Source organism: Rutidosis leptorrhynchoides, chromosome 1, assembly GCF_046630445.1.
Source record: "Rutidosis leptorrhynchoides isolate AG116_Rl617_1_P2 chromosome 1, CSIRO_AGI_Rlap_v1, whole genome shotgun sequence".
Taxonomy (NCBI): Eukaryota; Viridiplantae; Streptophyta; class Magnoliopsida; order Asterales; family Asteraceae; genus Rutidosis; species Rutidosis leptorrhynchoides.
Window position 1 is genome coordinate 565,649,684 of NC_092333.1, and position 5,821 is coordinate 565,655,504.

Below are 5,821 nucleotides of genomic sequence, written 5' to 3' on the forward strand. Positions count from 1 at the left end.
TAGAAAGTGCAGGTCTCCGATTTGTTGGAGTGAAGTGGGGGATAGACAGATTACGGGTCCGGAGATTATACAAGAAACTACCGAGAAGATCATCCAAATTCAACAGCGGTTGAAAACCGCCCAAAGTCGACAAAAGAGCTACGCTGACATTAAAAGAAAAGATATAGAATTTGAAATTGGAGAGATGGTCATGCTTAAAGTTTCACCTTGGAAAGGCGTTGTTCGATTTGGTAAACGAGGGAAATTAAATCCAAGGTATATTGGACCATTCAAGATTATTGATCGTGTCGAACCAGTAGCTTACCGACTAGAGTTACCTCAACAACTCGCGGCTGTACATAACACTTTCCACGTCTCGAATTTGAAGAAATGTTTTGCTAAAGAAGATCTCACTATTCCGTTAGATGAAATCCAAATCAACGAAAAACTTCAATTCATCGAAGAACCCGTCGAAATAATGGATCGTGAGGTTAAAAGACTTAAGCAAAACAAGATACCAATTGTTAAGGTTCGATGGAATGCTCGTAGAGGACCCGAGTTCACCTGGGAGCGTGAAGATCAGATGAAGAAGAAATACCCGCATCTATTTCCAGAAGATTCGTCAACACCTTCAACAGCTTAAAATTTCGGGACGAAATTTATTTAACGGGTAGGTACTGTAGTGACCCGAACTTTTCCATGTTTATATATATTAATTGAGATTGATATTTACATGATTAAATGTTTCCAACATGTTAAGCAATCAAACTTGTTAAGACTTGATTAATTGAAATATGTTTCATATAGACAATTGACCACCCAAGTTGACCGGTGATTCACGAACGTTAAAACTTGTAAAAACTATATGATGACATATATATGGATATATATATAGTTAACATGATACTATGATAAGTAAATATATCATTAAGTATATTAACAATGAACTACACATGTAAAAACAAGACTACTAACTTAATGATTTTTAAACGAGACATATATGTAACGATTATCGTTGTAAAGACATTTAATGTATATATATCATATTAAGAGATATTCATACATGATAATATCATGATAATATAATAATTTAAAATCTCATTTGATATTATAAACATTGGGTTAACAACATTTAACAAGATCGTTAACCTAAAGGTTTCAAAACAACACTTACATGTAACGACTAACGATGACTTAACGACTCAGTTAAAATGTATATACATGTAGTGTTTTAATATGTATTTATATACTTTTGAAAGACTTCAATACACTTATCAAAATACTTCTACTTAACAAAAATACTTACAATTACATCCTCGTTCAGTTTCATCAACAATTCTACTCGTATGCACCCGTATTCGTACTCGTACAATACACAGCTTTTAGATGTATGTACTATTGGTATATACACTCCAATGATCAGCTCTTAGCAGCCCATGTGAGTCACCTAACACATGTGGGAACCATCATTTGGCAACTAGCATGAAATATCTCATAAAATTACAAAAATATGAGTAATCATTCATGACTTATTTACATGAAAACAAAATTACATATCCTTTATATCTAATCCATACACCAACGACCAAAAACACCTACAAACACTTTCATTCTTAAATTTTCTTCATCTAATTGATCTCTCTCAAGTTCTATCTTCAAGTTCTAAGTGTTCTTCATAAATTCCAAAAGTTCTAGTTTCATAAAATCAAGAATACTTTCAAGTTTGCTAGCTCACTTCCAATCTTGTAAGGTGATCATCCAACCTCAAGAAATCTTTGTTTCTTACAGTAGGTTATCATTCTAATACAAGGTAATAATCATATTCAAACTTTGGTTCAATTTCTATAACTATAACAATCTTATTTCAAGTGATGATCTTACTTGAACTTGTTTTCGTGTCATGATTCTGCTTCAAGAACTTCGAGCCATCCAAGGATCCGTTGAAGCTAGATCCATTTTTCACTTTTCCAGTAGGTTTATCCAAGGAACTTAAGGTAGTAATGATGTTCATAACATCATTCAATTCATACATATAAAGCTATCTTATTCGAAGGTTTAAACTTGTAATCACTAGAACATAGTTTAGTTAATTCTAAACTTGTTCGCAAACAAAAGTTAATCCTTCTAACTTGACTTTTAAAATCAACTAAACACATGTTCTATATCTATATGATATGCTAACTTAATGATTTAAAACCTGGAAACACGAAAAACACCGTAAAACCGGATTTACGCCGTCGTAGTAACACCGCGGGCTGTTTTGGGTTAGTTAATTAAAAACTATGATAAACTTTGATTTAAAAGTTGTTATTCTGAGAAAATGATTTTTATTATGAACATGAAACTATATCCAAAAATTATGGTTAAACTCAAAGTGGAAGTATGTTTTCTAAAATGGTCATCTAGACGTCGTTCTTTCGACTGAAATGACTACCTTTACAAAAACGACTTGTAACTTATTTTTCCGACTATAAAACTATACTTTTTCTGTTTAGATTCATAAAATAGAGTTCAATATGAAATCATAGCAATTTGATTCACTCAAAACGGATTTAAAATGAAGAAGTTATGGGTAAAACAAGATTGGATAATTTTTCTCATTTTAGCTACGTGAAAATTGGTAACAAATCTATTCCAACCATAACTTAATCAACTTGTATTGTATATTATGTAATCTTGAGATACCATAGACACGTATACAATGTTTCGACCTATCATGTCGACACATCTATATATATTTCGGAACAACCATAGACACTCTATATGTGAATGTTGGAGTTAGCTATACAGGGTTGAGGTTGATTCCAAAATATATATAGTTTGAGTTGTGATCAATACTGAGATACGTATACACTGGGTCGTGGATTGATTCAAGATAATATTTATCGATTTATTTCTGTACATCTAACTGTGGACAACTAGTTATAGGTTACTAACGAGGACAGCTGACTTAATAAACTTAAAACATCAAAATATATTAAAAGTGTTGTAAATATATTTTGAACATACTTTAATATATATGTATATATTGTTATAGGTTCGTGAATCAACAGTGGCCAAGTCTTACTTCCCGACGAAGTAAAAATCTGTGAAAGTGAGTTATAGTCCCACTTTTAAAATCTAATATTTTTGGGATGAGAATACATGCAGGTTTTATAAATGATTTACAAAATAGACACAAGTACGTGAAACTACATTCTATGGTTGAATTATCGAAATCGAATATGCCCCTTTTTATAAAGTCTGGTAATCTAAGAATTAGGGAACAGACACCCTAATTGACGTGAATCCTAAAGATAGATCTATTGGGCCTAACAAACCCCATCCAAAGTACCGGATGCTTTAGTACTTCGAAATTTATATCATATCCGAAGGGTGTCCCGGAATGATGGGGATATTCTTATATATGCATCTTGTTATTGTCGGTTACCAGGTGTTCACCATATGAATGATTTTTATCTCTATGTATGGGATGTGTATTGAAATATGAAATCTTGTGGTCTATTATCATGATTTGATATATATAGGTTAAACCTATAACTCACCAACATTTTTGTTGACGTTTTAAGCATGTTTATTCTCAGGTGATTATTAAGAGCTTCCGCTGTCGCATACTTAAATAAGGACGAGATTTGGAGTCCATGCTTGTATGATATTGTGTAAAAACTGCATTCAAGAAACTTATTTTGTTGTAACATATTTGTATTGTAAACCATTATGTAATGGTCGTGTGTAAACAGGATATTTTAGATTATCATTATTTGATAATCTACGTAAAGCTTTTTAAACCTTTATTGATGAAATAAAGGTTATGGTTTGTTTTAAAATGAATGCAGTCTTTGAAAAACGTCTCATATAGAGGTCAAAACCTCGCAACGAAATCAATTAATATGGAACGTTTTTAATCAATAAGAACGGGACATTTCATTAACAACAGTTTAAGCAGTAAACTATCCTACTTCTCTTCTTAACTTACTGAAACTTTCGCATGATCTACCAAAATGTGCTTACGTTGGCCAGACGTAATACATTATCATAGATCATGTCTCCATTTCAGTTAAGAAAATCCGAGAAACCTAAATCCAAGTCATCTCTATCACTACAACCAACGCTACCTCAAAGTACCTATTAATAAACAGGATACATCATCTACATAACATACTAAACACGTAATCCTAAAATCAAATGCAATAACAAGGTTAGTCTGAACATACCAGTATTTAAGTCTTCTGATACAATATCAGTATCTGCTACCATCTGATAAGCTCTAGCTATAGCCGTGGGAGGACCTTTTCTTTTCTGTCCTACTGATGCGGTAGATCCACCAACAGACGCCGACTGCACCCCGGACCCTGCCCCGGAACCACCTCTACCCGCTGCCGGACACTGTGCTGACCTATGACCTTCTTTATGACAATTCCAACATACATTGATTCCGAAAGAACATTGTTGAACATCATGTCCTACTATACCACACCTTAGACACCTTTTCGTACCCGGAGAACACTGTCCACTATGGTAAGATCTGCATGAGTTACACCACTCTTTTTGTACAGAACCTGCCCCACTCGTACTTGAAACTTCCTTCATACTGGACCCGGTTAACTTTCTTGATTTCGGACTGGACTGATAACTGGATTGACCTTCCGTCCTCTTCCCATAAGAACCACTCTCCACTCCCGCACTCCTTATGGCTTTAACATCACCCTCTATCGCTTTTGCCATCTCAAAAGCTTGCGATAAAGAAGAATTAAATCTAACCATTGACCGATACTCTGGCTTGATAACTCTAATAAAATGCTGAATTTTAACTTTCTCATGCGGTACCCACTGTTGGCAAAACCTTAACTTAGAGGTAAAGTCCAAAATAACATCATCAATCGTCATATCATCGGTCATTCTCATCCCCAAGAACTCGGTTTTCAATTTCTCCAAATCATATTCTGAACAATACTGCTCGCGAACCTTAGCATGAAACTGCTCCCATGACACTTGACTTAGTTGTTCCTTTAATAAATGACCTGTGATGGAGTCCCACCACTCCATAGCTCGCCCCTTGAACAATCGACAAGCATATAACACTCTCAACTTCGGCTCACACTGACAAGCATCTAATGCTCTTTCCACTTCCCTGAGCCAATTTAGAGTCTCAGTCGGGTCAGTTTTACCAGTATACTCTGAAGGTTGACAATTAAGAAAGTCCTTATACGAGCACTTCTTCTTTTCAAACATCGGTGGTTGGAAGAATGGTGTCTGAAATGGGTACATCACTTGATTCGGAAGTAGTGGATTGAACTGAGATGGTATCTGGTACTGAGGTGGCACATATTGTTGTTGAGAAATGTTTCCAAACTGTGGGTTAATACTTGGAGGAAAGCTTTGATTTATTGATGTGGTGTTAGAATGCGACATCACTTGTTGTTCACGCTCTTTGATCTTATCTTGAGCATCTTTCAACTTACCCTGAAGCTCTAACACTTCTTCTGATACTTCTTCCTCTGATACATGACCGTCTTCATCAGGAGTTCTAAAGGTTCCGGTGGCATTAGGGGAAGCGTCTTGATTACCTGACATATCTGCACTACCACAACATCTCACACAAACTCTTAGTAGATAACCGGTTAGTGCCTATCAACTAACACATAAAAGTTTCTACATTCACTTATCCCGTCCCCTTTGTGTTATGTTCGACAAGATTCTCTTTAGGTTTGGGAACAGGACATTTATAAACAATGTCAATGCGGCCAAACCTATGCTCTGATACCAAGTTGTAACACCGTACTTTTTTTTTTATTTTATAAAACAACGGAAGTCATACTTACAAAGCGTACCCTTATGTACA